Here is a 19,254-nt window from a genome sequence, read left to right on the forward strand (position 1 = left end):
CTGGTCCCCCGGGGCCAGAACCCCTCAAGCCTCAGCTCCTGAAATATGTGTCAGCCTTGAGGGTGGGTGCCTTTTTGTTTTCTGTTTTTCTGAGCATGCCTCTCCAGATGGGCCGGCTATGAGAAATGCACCAGTGCACACTGCTGGCTCTTGGCCTAGCAGGCCTTGGTCGCTGTCTGCAACTCTGAACATCTCAGCGAATGGTTTCATTGTTCTCACATCCTGAAGCCTTCGCTGGAGAAGGGTATGGGTTTCTAGAGAAATAAATAATGGGATCCCACATGTCATCGTAGCCTCTGACCACACCTCTACCTCCAGCTCCCTGTCATCCCAGCTTGTATCCCCAGCTCTGCTTCCTGGGAGGAGGCAGAAGTTCCTTCTCTGGCTCCAAGTACATGTGGACGGCCCACCCTGACCCTGTCTGTCAAAACTTCTTCTATGCTGGAGCTCTCTGTGGGCCTTGAGCTATCTGGCCACAGCCAAGGGTGGGTAGGGGGTCCAGGATCCCATGGGTGACAAGGAAAAACCCTCCAACTGCAGTGTCCCATGTCAGTAGCTTCCCTCCCTACTGCTTCAGGGGCATCAGAAAAAAATCAAGCATCTTGAGCCTGGGCCTGGGCCTGGGAGTCCCTGTCCTTCTTGAGCTTGTTCCTCTATGAGTAAAATGGGAAATGGGTGAGCTGATAGGCAAGCTGTCTCCTAGGTCCCTACTTTTGTTCTAACTAATCATGCTTGAAGAGACGGAGGTAGGGCCAGTGCCCAGAGCAGTGAGGGATGTTCAGAAGGCAGGATAGGGAAGAGGGGTGGGGTTGTCAATGGCTGCAGAAGCTTAAAAGCTGGTAAAAGGCTTAATCCTGCATAATGATTTACAGAGTGACAAGTAAAATAGATTTACCGTGACAGCTTGAAAGGAGAACCACAGAAATAAAATTACACTGGGGCTCACCCTGTCTCTCTACAACCTGTCTCCTCCCTTCTGAAAACCAAGGACTCCTGTGGGCACACATGGACACATGTACGTGGGCAAAAAGGAGCAGGTGGCCAGGTGGGGAGCGGGGTGAGAAGTGGGAGAGAGACAAAGGAGGAGGCAGGTCCGGCCCTGTTCTGAGAAAGGCTAGAGGTACAGCCCATGAAGGTGACGCTCCCAGCAGCCCTCCAAAGCCAGGGTTATCCCCATTTACAGATAAAGACGCATCTGGCTGACATGCCCTGCATGAGATTCCACCTTTGGGGAGCATGAAGCAGGTACCCCAAGTGCCCACGGGGCCCAGTACCCCTAATTGCTACCTGACTCCCACCTGAAGTGGGCCCATTGGCTCCAGCTGTGTAGAGGGAATGACCCATAGTGCCAATGTTTTAGCCATGGACCACAAAGATGCTCTCCTTGGCAGCAATGAACTCCTCCAGCTGCTCTGGGTTCCACAACTGCCATCCAGTGCCTCCAGTGCAGCAATGGCCCACGTACCTTCTCGGGCTCTTCAGTCAGAGCAGGGCTGGTAACTGTGCCCATAGGGTTACTCATGTGTACCAATGGGCATTGTTTTAAAAACAAAAATTGAGAAGGGGCCATATGTAGGAAGAAACAGACCAGATCCCCCTTAGTAGCTGTGGGGCCTGAAGCAACTTCACCCCTCTGAGCTCCAGCCTCCTCCTGGTTAAAAAGGGGTAACACCACCCACTTCTGAGGTCTGTTGTGACAACCACAAGACCCCAGAGAACCCTACCTCGTGCACAATGGGTGTTCCTAAGAATGTGAGCTTTGCCTCGGGTGACATGGATCAAAATGTACTTACAGTGGGGACAGCTAGATAGAAGCTCTGATCTCAGTCCTGGCTTAGCAAAGTCACCCGCTCATGGTCCACCCACCCACCCTGGTCCTAGGGAGCTACTCACTTTGAGGTGGAGGAAAGGTGATCAGGGATGGGAGGGATAGCAGTCAGGCTGGCCTGGAGACTACCCCTAAACCTCTTGCAGCCTTTGCTCTGCTTCTAGCAAAGACTGGAAGGGCCTATTCCCAGACCAAGTCTGTGGACACTCTCAAACATTTCTCCCTGACACTTACCCTCTGGCTGACACCTGGCAACTCCCAGCTTGGTGAAATGCCATCCTGCACCTCTAACCGACATAGTACAGGGATGTGCCTAGACAGGCCTGAACACCCGTGTTTACCCAGCAGAAGGGTGGCCCTCCCTCCCGTCCTCTCCCAGCACCGTGGCAAGCTGGAGCCCATTTGCCTGAAGACTCGCCTGGTGCGTAGGCCATGCGTACGAGGCTCCAGACCTTGGCCCTGCCCAGGGAGTCTTGCCCAAGAGGCCCTGCAGCCTGGCCAGACTCCTGCTGCTGAGCCAATTCTCCCCGGAAGCCAAGCTGAAAAGGGTGGCAACGCAGGCACTGTGGATGCCAAGGCGTCCTCAGACCCCAGCAGCTTTGGGCAAAACCGGAGGCAGGAGGTGCTCCTAGGAATGCGGCCTGGCCCAGACACCCCTCTGGCTTTAACCGGAGAGGAGGAGGGCAAAAGAAGGGGCCAATGGCCGAGGGAGCTATGACTCCAGGACTGAAGTTATTCAATTCTTTCTCAAGCAAAGTATGCAAGTCACTTCCAAGGCACCCACCTAGAGTACAAATATATAAATTTCCAAACCACAAAACCTACCACCTCTGTGTAAAGTATAGCTGTCATTTATTGATTCACCTATTCTGCAAGAATTTTGGAAGTTTGCTAGGTGCCAAGCATGGTGCTAGGTGTCGGGGAGTCAGAACCTGCCTGTGGCTGGGGCACCCTGAAGGTAGCTGAGATTCTGCCAGATAAACGCTGCAAGAGTCATCAGAAAACAGTGTTGGGGGTACTAGGGCAAAGGCAGGGACCAACCCACTTGATCTGACTGGTGCACAAGGGCAAGCCAAGGCTTGAGCAGGGCTTTGCAGGCTGCCTAGGAGTTCACCAGGAAGAAAGAGCAGAGATCAGAATGTGCATAGCACACACAAGTTAAAGTTCAGCTTGAGCCAGAGAACGAAGGCCCTTGAGTGCCAGGCTGTATAGGTGGTAGGGGAGCCAGGAAGGAGTTTTAAGTAGAATAGAGGAGGTAACAAGATCAGAGGTGCCTTTTATTAGGGTCGCACTGGTGGCCAAATGGAGGGAGAAGGCTGCTGCATGGGGCAGAGAAGAGGGGTGGCTTCAGAAACATTCAGAAGGTGGAGTCTAGAGGCATCTGTTCCCTGACTATGTATTCTCACAGGCCAGGCTCTGGGCAGGGCAGTGGGCACATGGAAACCCAATGTGATAGGCTGCAGCCCTAGGGAGGAGTCAAGGGTGACTCCCAAGTTTCAGTCAAGGCAGTAGGCCAAGGGTAGTCCTGCTCCTGGTCCTTAGGGTAGCTTTATAAGGCTTCCCTTCCTCAAAATGCTTGCCGCCATCCACCAGGAACCTATTCGATTCGATATATGTATAATCTATGGGGACTACAGTGTCAGTGCCTTCCAAATTGTACAGTGCAAAACCTGCACTATCACACTTGGAAGTCCTAGCAGAGACAATGCCACTGCACAAGCACTGGAAAGATGGAGTGTCAGAGCCCTTCGGTTCGGGCAGAAAAAAAAGGCAGATAAACTCTTATACGCAAAAGAAGAAACAGAACAAGCAGAGCAGAATGTTTACTAACCCCCACCCCCACCTTTTGGGCATGGGAAATCTGAATAAAATGAGAGGTGGCATTATTTACTATATGAAATCCAAAAACGAAAAAGTAGCTGCTCAAACCAGGTAAAGAAAGGAAATGAAAAAATGCAAGTCAGAAAGCACCTGTTTCAAAAGATGGGGATTGGCCAAAAGTATAGAAAACCAGTTCTGGCCTTAAAGTTTACTAAAAAATTGATTTTTAAAAAGAGACCCTATGTACTGAGCAAAAACTCCAGCAAGTGAACACAGCAAAGAGAAACCCACGTGCTGAGAAAATTGGAACTATCTGGACAGCTGAGGGTTTCCATTCCACCATTCAGCTACTGGAACTTTATTAAACAACCTTCTCCACTCTGCCATCTGGATACAGGAATAAGACTCAGCTGGTACCCTCATGGAGGGGACAGCCCAGTGGGGGAGACTGCAGAGGCCTGGGAGAGTGCAGAGGGGGATACCCAAGAGCCCCCAGGAGGAGGCAATGACAAAACTGAGGCATGTTGGTAAGGAGTGGCTAGGAGACTCAGGCCACTGTCCATATGGTAAAGGCCAAAGTCCTGGCAACAGCTAGCCGTCCCCTATGTAACAAAAGAGAATTTTGTGAGCAGAGGTGAGATAGATAACATTCGATCTTGGGGGCTTGAAGAAGGGAGCCTCGCCTAGCCTAGAGCTAAAACTGCTCAAAAAGGCTTCCATGAGAAGGGGCCTCTGCACACATGGGCAAACTGAGGGCAGAGAGAGCCAGGGGCTTGACTAGGTCGGGAAGGTGATCTATGTTCCAGGAGGAAAGTGAGTCTCCTAAGCCCAGCTAGGGCCCCTTCCAGTGCCCAGGGCTGCCCTGGGGATGTTATTCAGCCCTACACCAGACACAAAGGCAGGGAAGGCACACCCGGATGGCTATACCTGTCCCTGGCTACCGGGAACCGCTCAGAAACAGAATGGGAGGTACTTCTCATACATGGAGCCAGATTCTCATTCTTAAAAGGTCTGGGCTTTCATTTCCCCCCAAAAAAGATGTTCGCAGGGGCATCCCTCTGGCTGAGGTCAGTCCTCGCATCCAGCTGGCGATCCTAACAAGTGTTTTTCTTGGGCACACACTGTCTTCCTGGGGGGCGGGCACGCCCCACCCATTTTACAGATGAGCAAGCAGGCCCTGAGAGCTCCAGAGGCACATTCATCCTAGGTCACTCTCTTTCTGGGCTTGATAGGAAAGGTTAATGAATCCTAAGCACCAGGTGGGATTCAAGTGTTACCAGGCTGAGGCTTCTGCCCACTGAACCCAATGGCAGCTGCAAACGGCAGATAGGGATTTGGCTGAGGGTCTGGCCCTGTGCTGGGCATCTTGAACCCTTGGCCTCACCAGTCAGAGCCCTGTATGGCTGGTGTGGAGTCCCCAGAACTGCCCTGCCTGGGCACTACAGGGCGGTGGAGGGTGCCAACAGCCAGGCAGCAGTTCTGTGCTAGGCTAATTCTTGGCTTCTGAGCAATTAAGTGGAGAGAGAAGAGACACAGTGAGAAGGCACTGCCCACCCACTCAGCTTCACCACTGTAGACAGCCTTCAGGGCCACCCCAGGACTGCCAGCCCCGGGCCTCCACTCAGCACCAGAATACTGAGTGGGCAGCGTCCAGCAGAGGCAAGGTCCATCTGACAAACACTGGCTCTGGCCACCTTCAAGGTGTGAGAAGGAGAAACCCAAGGGCCTGTGCAGGTTCAGACCAAAGCGAGCTAGCCTGACTTCTTCCCACCAACCCATCTTCCTGCTCAGTACCCTGCTGCCACCCTGGCAAGTTGGACTTCCCTCCTTATGCCTTTGCAAGTCACAAGAATGCCAGTTTAGTTATCAAAGGCCACCTGGCTGCTGAAACTCTGGGGCTCCGAAGTCGCCTGACTCAGGCAGTTACCTTGTTGGAGAAGAGAGATGAACAAAATGGGGAAATGGAGGCCCAAAGAGGACAGAGGGCCTGCCTGTGGTTATGCAGAAGGATTAGAGACACAGGGAAACTACCTTAGAGATCCGAGCAATCCCAAAGCCCCCCATGTTATAACGAGTAAATCGAGGACTAGAGATGGCAAAGGACCTGCTTAAGGTGACTTTGAATGAATAAGAACCCTCGGTTGATCCTCTGGGGACAAGACAGAGCTGCCCTCTGTGACCCCAACCTCAAAAGTTAGGGAGGTTGCAACACTTCCTTGTTTCCATAGTAACTAGCTACTGCTCCAGGAATACATTAAATGTTTTTGTTCTCTCCTCTGTGCCAGCCCTGGGCCAGGCTGTGAGGACACAGAGCGGAAAGAAAGAGGGAGTGTGAAAGGAAGCACAGACTGAGCCTCAGTTCCGGTTGATCCCAGGCACTGGAGGGCAGGAGAGAGAGAAGAAACCAGGGAATTTTCAGTGGAGGAAGAAATCCCCAAAGTCTGAGAGTGTCATGGAAGGGAGTACAAGCCGTGGCAGCTGGGCTCTTAGGGATGCATAGGAGTTAACCAGATAGAGTTGTGGGGGTGGAGGAACTGTAAGCAAAGGCCCCAGGGCTTGAGAGTGGCAGCTTGTTAGAAAACAGTGCATTGAGCAGAGGATGTGATAGTGTAGGAGATGAATGGAAGAGATGCACAATAGAGACCAAATGCAGACAGGCAAAACTACAAGCACAGATTAGGGTGCGAGGAACACCTCACTATGCTCCTATTTTTCCAACTGTTAAATGGACACCTTATGACAGAGTAGTTATGGCTACATGGGAGGTAACAGGCATAAAAGGAAAAGTGCTCTGACCCATGGAACTTGTAGACCTGGGCCAGCTCTCCAACCCCAACTCCTCAGTCTGCTTTGCAGAGGTAGACCTGCACTTCCAATGGGCTTCTGGGCATAACCTTGGTTAACCTTCAAAATATATCCAGGATCTGACACTCTGGTCTAAGCCCCCAGCACCCTCATTTGGGTTACTATAAAAGCTGCCACGCTGGTTGTTTGTTTCCATCCTTGTCCTCTACAGTCTATTCTCAGTCTATTCACTAGCCAGAAGGACCTTCTTAGAAGGTATATCAGATAGTCTCGGTCCTTTAATTAAAATCCTCTGGTGGCTTCCAGAGAACTAAGAATGAAGTCTGAAGCCCTTTCCATGCTCCATAAGGCCCTCTGTGACCTGGTCCCTGACCACGTTGCTCACTTCCTCTTCCATCTTCTTCCCTCTCTCCCTCCATCCAGAAACACTAGCCTCACTGCCTTTCTTAGAGCATGACAAGTATACTCCTGCCACCAGGACTTTGCACTTGCTGTGCCCTCTGTCTGGAGTGCTCTTCTCCCATATGTTCATAGGTTCACCCCCTTACCTCCCTGAAGTATCTGTCTGCTCGAATGTAGCCTCTTCAGAGAAGCCTGCCCTGATAACTCCATCTAAAGAAGATCAATTCCCCTACCCATCTCCCTATATGAATTTATCCTGATTTATTTTTCTTTGAAACACTTCTTATAACTCAGCATGACATCACACAGTAAGTTGTGAACTTATTGCCTATCTTACCTACAAAGGGCCTCTGTCAAGTTCACCACTGTATCCTCAGGGCCTGGAATAGTACCTGGCACACAATAGATGCTCAACAAACTTGAATGAATAAGTAATCCATCCTCCTTGGGGAGGTGATCAAGAGGAAGCCCAGAAGGATCCCAGTGGCAGAACACTAGGGGCTTCAGGCCAGACATAAAACTTTGTTCTCAGACTAGCACAAGGACCTACCTACAGGAAACATGTGCTACCCTCCCTGGGAACCGGCCCCCAATGACTGGAAGCGAAGCAGGGCCTGCCCTGAGGGCCCAGAGGAATGCTGAAGGGAAAGCAGCAAGCAGGTACTATTCTGCACAGTATCCCTGCTCCACACACGCTAGGTCTGGGCAGCCCAAGGAATCAACCTCAGGGATCATGGGATGGAAAGGAAGCTACGCTTGGTAGGGCAGGAGGAGCTGGTGTCATGTTGGCCCTGCAGCAGCTTCCTTTCCCCTCTGGGCCTCAGTTCCCTAATCAGGGAACTGGGGATGAGAAAAGGATGAGAAAAATTGGTTGCCCAGGTCCTTCCTGCTCCAACAGACTGGGTGCCTTTGGGTCTTCAGTGCCCTGGAAGGGGTCATACCAGGTTGAAACTAAGGCCACAAATTCAAGCTACAGTCCCAGGCCAGGGTCACATCCTGCAGCCAGACACTTGGGCTAGAGGTCTCGGGTGGGCTCCTGGAGACCCTGTTTTCATCCAAGGTGATAGCTGGCAGAGTGCAGGGCAGCCTAGTCTGAGCCTGGAGGTAAAGGGGAGTGCCCTGTCATAGGGCCGGGGTCCCAGGCAGCAGGAGCCAGCTGTCTCATGCAGACAGACCCTAGGGAACACCCCGGGGCCCAGCACTTACAGTGAGCACAGCCAGAGGCATAAGGTCCAAAAAGTTTTGTGAGATGCAGATGGTAAGTTTCAGGCCAGCCACGACCATTGCCACACCATAGGGGTACTTGCTTCCCTGTGTCTCACTCCAACAAAGAGTTTCTGTCAAATGACAGGGTAGGGGCTGGGCACTGGCTAATGGTCAGGATGCCTGGGTTCTAGCTCCAGCTCCGCCACAGATTTGCCCTGTGACCTTGGAGAGGGCTCTGTCTCCTCTGGGGTCAGACTCAGAAGCTAAATGAGAGGGTTGGCTTGGATGGTTTCCAAGGCCTTTCTGTGCTGACATTATCATCACTACACACGGTAATAAAACATCACACTCCTTGCCACCAGGACACTGCGTAGCATGCAAAGCGCTGGCCCTCCCCACCGACTCCCGCAACAGCCGCCGGGGAGACTGGCAGTGGGAGGCAGTGCCACCAGTTCTGACTCCAAATCCAGTGCTCGTTACAGACACCCCAGGTCTTTGGGGCCTCAGGACACTGAGGCAGAATGCTCCCTGACAGAGTGGCAGGGAGCAGAGCCAGACAGAGAGGGGCTCAGTAAGGAGGTGAGTGGAGGCAGACAGGGAGGGAGCACTAAGCACAGCCCCCTAGCTCCTCTCTCTGCTAGGAGCCCCAGTTCCAGTGGCAGGTGAGAATGTGGGGAGAGGCTAAGAAGATAAAGACAGGCTTTTTCGAACCCTCTGGCATGTTGGACCCTACTTGAAGAGCAGATGCCAGGCCATTTTCCTTCCCTTGGACCCCAACGGCCACTGTTGGGACCTTTCTAGCCTACTTCTATGTCTCACGACCTGGGTTAAACTGTTTCCAGGTCAGGCCTGAGGTCTCCAAGCTGCTCAGGCTCTTAGAGGCAGAGATAAGAAGGGGATAGAAGAAGGCCGCCTTCTCCAGGTAGCCTACTCTGCCTGCTCCAGCCTTGGACTCAGCCTAGAGAGGAGAGGCCTCCAGGGATACATTCCTGATGTAGAGTAAGGAAGGGAATTCCCGAGATCCGAGATCACCATATTCCACATGGACCTCAGATGAGAACTAGGGGGAGGCATCCTTCCAGAACTTCCTAGGTGGAGGGGGTTGCTGGGAGGCAGGGAGCAGCCTGTCCCTGCAGGCATGCAGGCCCACAGGCCCACACTGAAAGGTGCTCTGCGGGGATGCTATGTAACAGGTAACAGATGAGGTGGCCACCAAGCTCCCTTGTGGTCTTGAGAATCAAAGGTCCCATAAAAACAGTAGAAATAGTAGTATCTGGAGCTCTAGGTGGGGGGCAAGGGCAGGAGAAGTTGGTATCATAATGGCCCAGCCACCCCTAGAGGGCTGGCTAGGAAGGCAGCCATCCACAAGGCAGAAAACTCTGAGAATTCTGGGGCCCACAAGGATTTTAACCCCCAAAGCAGTTCCACTCCTTCTGTCTGAAGGAATCATCTCTACAGACAAAGCACAAGCAAAAATGAAGGTTTCAACCAGGCTCAGGTGGGAGGAATCACTGTCCTTTTGCAGGAAATAAATCAATGCTGAACTCACAGCTTCAAGGAAGCTCATTTCACAGCCACAGCCCCAACACCAAACACCAGGCAAGAAATCACACCTGAGATTTCCTTTGTTTTTCTAGGATCACAAGCAAAAGGGGATCCTGGAGCTCAGGGGAGCTGAGCGAACCAAGCAGGGAGGCTGATGGCCAAGCAGTCCCCGGACCTACTCCCTGTGAGCCACAAAGCCCACTCCTCAGAATGCCAGAGAGTCAGGTTCATGAGGACTGAGAGCCAGGGAGGTGAAGTGACTCATCCACAGTCACACAGTGGGCCTGTCAGCATGAAAACCCAGCTCGGTCCAGTGCTCTCCCCAGGACCCCAGCCTGCCTCTCCCCACTGACAACAGCATGACGCGCCCGCCCCCCACCCCCACCCCAGCTAAGGGCTCACAACTAATTCGTACCACCACTATCATACCACCACTATCGAGTGCTCCTCTGTGTGTAAATGCCAGCAGGCCCCATGGCCCGGGAGGAAAAAAACATTAACGAGAGCAGGATAAACAGGTTTGGAATTGGCCTCCTGACCCAGAGAAGGTCAGCCCTAAACCAATCCTGTCCTGACTTTCTAAAAGAGGGAGTGGACGAGAACTTCCTCCCTTCATCCTAATCCTTACTTAGCTCTTTCTGGGGAGGCTTTATCCTGATGCTCTGGTATATCACGCGGAGTACGAGACCAAATGGTTTCACCTGTGAGGTCACCAGTACAGGAGGCCAACCCCTGGAGCTACCCCAGCCACTGTGCCAGGTCTTATGTCCCAGGGGCCTACCACTGATAGTGACCTTGGTCAGGTCCTTTCCCCTCCCTTGGCCTCAGTTTCCTCACTAGTACACGTCTGGATTAGAAGCAGGAGTTACAAACACAGTGCCTCCATGGCTCAGGAGGTGACACAAATGAGTTGGAATGGAAGGGTTTGTGGGCAGGAGGTGGAGAAAAACAACTCAACAGTCCTCTTCCACTCAAGGGCCAGAGTAATTTTAGACCCTTGAATGAAGGCCAAGGTTCTTACATTGCTTTCAGGCATCCAAACTGATTGAAGGATCTGAATAAAACCGTGGACCATCTCCAGAAAAATACATGCTTGCAAAGGTGTGCACACAGGTTCAGGGGCTCATGGCCTCTGCAGGCCAGGTTCAAGGCCCTTCTTGCTCTAACAGCCAGCAAGTCTTTGAGGACCATCTCTAGGGACACGGCAGAGGTCCCAGCCCTCTGTCAAGCTGCCCTTGCTTTCGGGACTGCCCAACCACAAAAAAGATTTGTGGTCTGGTAACAGTAAAAGAAAAGGAGGCCAGAGAAAGTGACAGAGACCTGCAGGCTGGAGGGGGGTAGAAGTCAGGTAGAACTGCCAAAAAGCAGGCTAGGAAATATTTCTGTCCACATGGAAATTATCCTTGTCCTTCCTAGCATAAGCGGTCCCCCCTAGAAAGGTGGTCATAGGCAGGGAAACCATCCACTGGATAGCACTACGGATGCCAGAGCTGAAGGGGACCATCTAGCCTGGTATTTCCCCAGATGTTACAGATGAATCTCCAACAGTTATTTTTCATTTAAAAAAGGAGGTGGGAAGAGTGTCCTATAATTTGAGAATGCTGAGTGAAATAAAGGGTTGGCAATTACCTAGGAGAGGGAAGGTGTGATCTGTTATCTTTTGTGGACCTGTGTTGCTGAGAACCCACTTTGGGAAACCTTGAGGTGGTATCGGCTCATGATTTTCATATGAGAAAACTGATGCCCAGAGAGGTGTGCAGCCAGCCTAAGGGCCCATAATCAGTTACTGCTCACAGCAATTCTGTACAATAGTTTATAGTGACAAGGCCCGGTCCCTTCCATGCTTTCTTCTGCTCCATAAAGGAAGAGCCTGAGAAAGAGGTATTATTATCACTAGCCTCAGCTTACAGATGAGGAAAGTGAGGTTCTGAGGCAGGAAACCAGATGCAAATCTTTACCTTTTGAATACTTCTTTAAGAGAAATAGGATTTAAGGGTAGGTTGAACTAAAATGAACTTGGGTTATCACGGGGCAAGAGCAGGGGAGGCTCTCAGAGGTGACCCACCAGCCCTTCCTGCTACAAAAGGAAGACTCTGGATCATGGCAGGGTCTGGGACTCAGGAAACCTGGACCCAGGACTGGCTTTGGTTGGTTCTGAGGTATCAAGGTGGTCTTGGGCAATTCGTCTGACCTGAGCTTCCTCATCTGTAAGTTGGAGGTAAAGGAATACTAACAGCTAGCTGCACCAGTCGTTGTGTGAGCAATGGTCATAACAATGACTGAGGCTACTGTTTTTCCAGTTTCTACTATGTGCCAGGCATTGTCTCTGCTCTATCTTCTCAACCTATGGAGAAGGTAGTATGTTATTTTTATGTTATTAGTAAGCCTGTTTTGCAGACGTAGAGACCAAAGTTGGAGAACTTAAACATAACTTGCCCAAAGTCACAGAGATCACAAAGGATGGACCTGAGGGTTGAAACTAGGCAGTCTAAGAGCCTAAAACAAATGAGTTACCCAAGAAATTCTGGCTATTGTGATATTTATGGTAGACTTTGGCAAGTTGTTTTAAAGGTGTCAACAAAAGCAGGAGTCCCAAAGCACAACATCAATAGAAAACTCTACCCCTCCTCACCCAGACCACTCAGGCCCGCTTGGTGAGGCACCTGGGTGACCTGTAGCCAGTCCCTTCACCTCTCTAAGCTTTGGGTTTCCCCACCAGCAAAACAAGAAGTTTGGATAGAGAGTCTTAAAGGGCCCTCCCCACTTGCAAATGCCAAGTAAGGGTTTCAGGACCCTTTCGATAGGTCTCTGTGCCCCATTTGTCCCTTAGCCAGGTTGTTGGCCAGTCTAAGCCATCTGCTTTATTTCTCAACCTCAAATACACCAGGGAGTAGGGTGGGAATCTGGGCAAGAGCCAGCAGACCAGGGAAGGTCCAAGCACCTGGCATTTCCTCCCTTGTCCTGTCCTGAGCCTGCTGGCTCTTCTTCACATGCTGTCACCTAGGTCTGATGCAGGTGACTTGTTCCAAGGGTGGAGAAGGAGGGCTTGCTCCCAGCTTTTCCATCCACAGAAGAAGTGATAGCAGGAACAAGGCAGCAGGGGCCATTAGCCCTGCAAATGACAAAAGACAGCATGTGGAAGGCTGGGTGGGGGTGGGGGTCAGGTGGAAGAAGCCACCCACCTTTTGGACTAAACAGGCCTGTGCAGACGAGAAACTGTACCCTCCCTAGAGGGTTTCAGTTTTACTTCCCTCAAATCTGCAACGCAACAGTCCTACTATTACCTTTCAAAAAATATGCTGCTGGGTTGGAGCTCTAATGCTGCATAGATCTGGGAGTACTGCTGAAAATGTCTCATTCTTATTCCTTACCCTTAGAGCTCAGAAATGAGCCCTGTCCCCGTCCCCAGCAGGTTCAGCGGGAATTTCCCAAGCCAAAGACGGAACAGCATTTATTTATGAGCTCTGAAGGGTGGCCAACAGGGCTGCTCCTGGCCTAAAGTACATGCTCAATAAATATTTAATGAACTAAAGGGCTGGAGAGATGGGGTTCCAGGCCTGGCTCTGTCACTAATTCACTGTCACCCTTGAATATGGCCAAATGTTTCTTTCAATAGCTGGGTTTGTTGGGCTAGAAAAAGATTGGTCAGACTAGGTAACCCCTGTGGTCCCCCAATTCTATAGTACATAGGGATGCAAAACACAGAGCCAGGGACGGAGTGGAAGGCTTCAAACATGTCGCTCTGCTGCTCAGAGCAGAGAGGAGAACAGGATGAGACTGCTGGGTGGGACCCTCCCAGGCAGGGGTCCTAAAAGCCATCCTCCCCCTTCCCTGCAAGTGTCAGCCTCTGTGGGGTTGCTGGGAAATGAGACTGGAGTAGAAAGGATGGGAGTGGGTACAGTTTCCATTTAAGTCAGACATCAGAACATAATTTTGGAAGAGCCGCTAAAAGTACAAAGAGATTGTATTTTAACAGCGCCCCCCGCCCCCAACCAGAATAGCTTTTACCATTTTCCGGCAGAGTGATCATCTGCGTTGAACTGGACCCTCCAAGAGATCAAGAATCTGGGAAAGACTGGCGGCAAAGGAGGGAGAAAGCCCCCATATGTGGGAGCCCTGGGAGAGGTAGGCATCTGTCCTCACCTGAAACCCCGGCCAGCAGACGTTGGCATCCTGTGGGGGTCCAGAATTCGCGCGCGCGTGCGTGAGAGAGCGCGCGCGCGAGAGAGAGCGCAAGCATGCGAGTGAGAGAGAGGATAGGTAATGCCAACTGGAGAGCAGGCTTAAGGACAAATGAAGCCCCCAGCCTCTATTTCTGAGGGAATACATGTCTGGATGGTTCACTAGCCTTGGGCAATTTCAGAAATGCCCTGAGGTCTCCAAGGACAAAGATCATAAAGTCAGACCATAGCAAGTCCCTGACATCCTGTCACTACCAGTCATCGAGGCCCTGCCCCTCCTTAGGCTTCAGTTTCCCCGTATGTCCAGTGAAGGGTTGGAGATGATGATTATCTAAGGCAAATGCCTGCTCGGACCGTCCATGATGCTAAGATTCTACAGAAAAGCACGCCACCTACCATCATCACTCAGGCCCCAACCCTGGAGACCTGGGAAGGGAGTCCCCAGTCCCCAGCCGGCTGTCTAAGCTGGGGCTGGGGCAGAATGGAGTCCCCACACCGTCTGTCCTTAACAGCCTGCCATGGCTGAAACCTTCAAGTGGTTACAATTACAGCTAGGCTAACAGGATTAGGGGCGCATTGAAATCTAAGAAATCTAATTAGCTCAGACACCCTGGCCTCCCCCAGCACGATCCTGCAGTAACCCTGGCAGCTGGGCCTGACAGGCGGGGTTTGAGGCCCTCCCAGGCTACAGTCATTACCTGTGCAGGTGTGCCAGGCTGGGCCAGGCTTCCTGGGGAGGTGCCAGCTCAGCCTGCCCAGCTGCTCCCTGCTCTGGACCCTACCAGCTGCAGCCTTGTCCTGGGGTGGTGCTCAGATGAGCTTCAGAAAACCAGGCGCAGGTTGTGGGCAGCAGGCAGGCTGTGTCAGGAGGCGGAAAGAACCCAAGGGCCTGCACAGAGACGCCACCCCACACAGCCTGAGGACTGACTCAGCCAGAGGAGGGGCAGGCTGAGTCAATGTCTGTATCTATAGAAACCATCACAGCCCAGGGAAGAATCTTGGGTGGCACAGGAACCTGGGGCCTAGAAACATCTCTGCTTCTTGCTCTAGCGCCAGGGATAGGGGCGAAGGCCCATGCACAAACATGTATGCCCAGGAAGTCATAGCAAGACTTGGGGCTCAGAACAAGCTCAGGGACACAGGTGCTGGAAGGTGTGGGACATGTGCTGCCAAAAGTCGAAGGTGGGACCGGACAGGCAAAGACAATCTGTGACCCTTCCTGAGCATGGCTCCTCATCAACTTCTAGCCTTCATCCTCATTCTTGAGGTCCACAACAACTTCTGCACCCATGCCCCTGTCTGAATGATAGACTGGGAGGGCGGCAGAAGAGTGCTGGCATCTCTAAGGATTGAGGTTGAGTCCTGGCTTAGCCACAGTCATTTCACATCTGTGAACCTCAGTTTTCTTCTCTGTTAAATGGGAGTAATTCCAAATGGTAGCTGGCTTACACTGTTATTATTGGAGTTTTAAAAAAAAGTTGGAAACTGCTTCCAAATCTATCAAGTACCACGCAAAGGTGAGGGGCAGTGGTTATCATGTGCCCCATGGCAAGCAGGCAGCTGCTGGTGGTTAATTATTGATTTAAACTGATCATCCTATCCTGACTGGACTGTAAACGCCTAAGGAACAGAACTGTCTTACACATTTCTGGGTCTCTCACAGGCCACGGTCCTCACACTGTGGACTCTCAGGAAATATCTGCAGCATCAACGCTGGGCCCTGGACCCAAACTCACCACCTGTTATGTGTCTCCTTCCTTCTCCTTATATACAACCCAAGGAGAGAAAGAGCCAAAAGGCAAACCCGGCACACAAAGACAACAGTGAGCCCCTCAAGTGGACCCTTGCCCACTCCCCATAGGTCACTCCCAATAAGGGCTGGAAGCAGCCACTAGAAGGGTATCCCCCACATTCCATGTCAGTATGGACCACCTGGGCACTGGTCGTGAACCTACGCTCATTCAGGAAAGAATGAGTCTATGGTCTAGAGGACCCCCAGCACCTCAAAACCATAAAGAGGGTCAGGGCTTGATTTTCAGAAGGTATGCCATGCAGTAGAACATGCAAACAGCCAGAGATGTCCACTGAAGGCAGAGGCTGCCCATAGGTGGTGAGCACCCTGTCATGGGGGGCATGCAAACCAAGGCAAGACAATGAGCTGTTAGGGTGTAGGCTTAGATGAGAGAGCAGCTTTTGAAAAATGCTTCTAGCACCTCCATTTTAATCCCTTTGTGCTCAATCCATTTTGTGCCCAGAGCCTGCCAGGCCTTTAAAGGACAGGGCTCTCATGACAACATCTGCCTCATCTTCACAGCAACCAAGTGGGTAGGTGGAACCCTTTTTACAGATGGGGAGACTGAAGCCTAGCAGAGTGAAGCTACTGACCCAAAGCGGTCAGCCAGCTACAGCCTTCTGACACCTCTCCCCCATATCCTCAGGTAATGAGAAGACCCACATAATCACAATAGATTTCTGGACTCTTCTCCCAAAGCCTGTGCCTGTGCCTGGTTTTCTGAGCCTCCCTTCATCCTCCCTGAGGGCAAGGCCAAACCTCAGAATCACCCCTGGAGCTCACAGCCCAGTCAGGCTCCGTATCCCTCCACCCTCAGGGGCTCTAGGGACAAAGAGACCCCTCCTCCCAGGCATGGGCCACCGTGTCCTGCTGAGAGGTCAGAGTAGTCACCAGAGAAGGCTGCAGCAGTGTCCAAAGTAATTACGGCAGTCCGGCCTTTGTTGTCCACACAAAACCTAAGGAACCTCATAAAGATGAGGTAGTGATAGGAGCCAGGCAAGGGCCCTCAGGGGCAAAGTTATGAATGAAAACGTATGGAACTCAGTCACTGCCTGGCAGGCCCTGCTTCCTGGTTCCGTGACAGAGTGCCCAGAGAAGCTTCTAGAAATTAACTTGTTGGTGCCCTAATTTCTTACAGCAATGTCTCTCCCTGAGGCTGGGGTCACAGCTGCTTGTTGGACCCTGGCCGCGGCCAGATAACTCAGTATTGATGGCTTCACACATGGGCACTCTTGTGACAAAACTCTCAGGACACAGCAGGCCTCAAAGTGTCTTCCTTCTTTATCCACCTCCCATCTCTGTCAATCGGAAAAAAGTGAAGTCTGCAGCTCTTCTCAGTTGAGTCCTTCCCTCAGCAATTTTCCAGGATGAGTTGACAGTGGACACCTGTCCAGTTGGGGCACATCTCTGAGGGCCAGGAATGGAGATACTGTTGGGTGACTGTCACCAGGGGAGAGAGAGACAGAAACAGAGAGACAGAGAGAGACAGAGAGACAGAGAGACAGAGAGAGAGTGAGAGAGAGAGAGAGAGAGAGAGAGAGACAGAGAGACAGAGAGAGACAGAGAGAGACAGAGAGAGACAGAGAGAGAGAGACAGAGAGAGAGAGGGAGAGAGAGAGAATTAGAAAGAGAGAAACCTTGGTTATGTGCCCAAAGTCTCTGGACCTTTCTTTACTTTGCTCCTGGCTGTGAAAGGAAGGAAGATCTGCCTTCCTTCTTTCCTGAGGAGGAAAAAGGGACATTTTGTCCCCACAAAGAAGCCAGCAATCCCCTTCTGCATAGGCAAGGCTAGTTATCAAAGTTTCCCATAAAGTCCAGCAACTCTTATTCCCAACTCTTCTCTGTGAGCCATACCCTGAATGCCTCAAAACTCAATCCAAAAACCATTTAAAAGTTATGAAATCTCCCTACTGTGCCCACCCCACCCCCCACCCCCCAGTCACTGCCACCAAATTACAGAAGTCTAAAGTGTGGAGATTTACATGTGAATACAGCATTTCATAACCTCATGACTTGGGACAAGGAGATGCTTCTGTCCTTTTGGGAAAAATAAAACCCAACCAAAACCATAAAAGTCAGAAGAAAACACCATCTCTTTCCAAATGCATTCCCTTGGCCCCAAAGTCACACGTGCTCTGTGGCAGACATTGCTTTCAATGTGTCTTTTGTTTGATGCTGGTGTTTCAACATCCTCAACTTGAAGAAAGAAAGATCAGCACAAGGCTTGGGGCATTCACAAACCAAGGCCAGGAAGCGAGGGGCAAGGAACTCTCCCCAATCTGGACCCCCTCAAAAAGCAGCCAGGACCAAGAAAGTTAGGGGCTTGCTCTCTCTTCTAAACTCCTGGGAGCATACAAATGCCAGGGAAGGCAAGTCGGAGTTCATCACCAGCCAAGCTGCCCATTCTGCAGCCACAGCGCCTGCTTCTTTATCTCCACCTTCAAAAAAAACAAAAATAAGCAAACCCAGACACCTCTGGGAACAGCCTCTGGCCTCCTGCCCTGCCCTGTGTAACCAGCCTGTCTTCACACCCACAGGGAGGAGGAGACTGCACTGGTTAGCCTTCTGGTCCACCAGGCCCTTTCCCCGGTTGCAGGGAGACAAACTGTTGCTCAAGAAAAGTGCTCCAGAAAACCCTTGGCACCAGAAGGCAGCTCCAGGTGGCTCCTGCCCAGTGCCAAGCCGGGGGCTTCCATAGGTGGCTTCCCATTGCCCTTTTAAATCTGTGGAGTTTAGCCCTACTCTTCCAAGCCCTGGGCTATCTACCCAGGGGGCTCCAAATGACCATGGCAGAGCAGGGAGCGGGGGAAATGCTGGCGGAGCAATGCCCTCACCCTGCCAGCCCAGTCGCCAGCTTCTCGGAGGACCTCTGAGAGAACATTTGTTTGGGCTGCCAAGTTAAATCTTCCTCCCTCATGTCAGGGCATTGGAAAAGCAGTCAGGGGAGAGGAGAAGGGGGAGAGCGGGCGGGGTGGGGGGGGGGAGCAGCGGGAGGGAGGAAAGGAGGGAGTGAGGGAAGCGAGTAGGCTCTCGGAGCCCCGATTACTCCGGCACTGCCTGCCCAGGAAGCTGGCGGCTCCCAGGCAGACGCAGCCAGGACTCCGGACACCCAAGCTGTGGCCAGGCCGCCAGGCCTCTGGGGTCCCGCACCGGGTGCCAGACACCCTCGGTCTGCGCTCGGAGAGAGGCACTCGCTCTGTGCCCCGCCAGAGGGGCGAGATGGGAAGGGAAGCAGAGGAAGAAAAAGTTTGCTGCAGGTAGAGGGGCAGGGTCAGGCGGCCCCGCCATCGGGCTGTCCCCCGGGAAGGGGTGGGGGGCATGGGCCGGCTGCCCTGGCGCGCTCCCGCCCGGGTTGTTTACATTCCTGAAGTGTCTTTTAAACCCCGGGCTGAGGCCGGCTCCCAGCCTTCTCCAGCGGCTCCGGGGCAGTCTCCCGTGAAAATCTGCTGGCGCACAATAGCCGGGAAAGCCGCAGCCCCTCGTCCGCGCCCCCGCTGCTCCCGGGCGGGGAGCCTGCCCTCCGCACCGCGCCCTCTCCCCGCCAGGATGGCTTCCTGGACAGATGTCCCTGGCGAGGGGGCGACGTGCGCCCGCTGCTTGCGCCCCAGACGTCGAGGCCGCGCTCCCCACTGTTTTCTCCCCAGCCTAGACGCCAGGAATGTGAAACAAATTCC

The 19,254-nt window shown here is 52.4% G+C and overlaps 1 protein-coding gene across 1 annotated transcript in view; it reads right to left on the minus strand.

The window, feature by feature from the left end:
• The window catches only part of ZMIZ1 (zinc finger MIZ-type containing 1), a 235,731-nt gene that overhangs the window by 215,239 nt on the left and 1,238 nt on the right, over positions 1-19,254 (minus strand). The window lies entirely within an intron of this gene.

The sequence above is a fragment of the Pteropus alecto genome, unplaced genomic scaffold (assembly GCF_000325575.1).
Source record: "Pteropus alecto unplaced genomic scaffold, ASM32557v1 scaffold155, whole genome shotgun sequence".
NCBI lineage: Eukaryota > Metazoa > Chordata > Mammalia > Chiroptera > Pteropodidae > Pteropus > Pteropus alecto.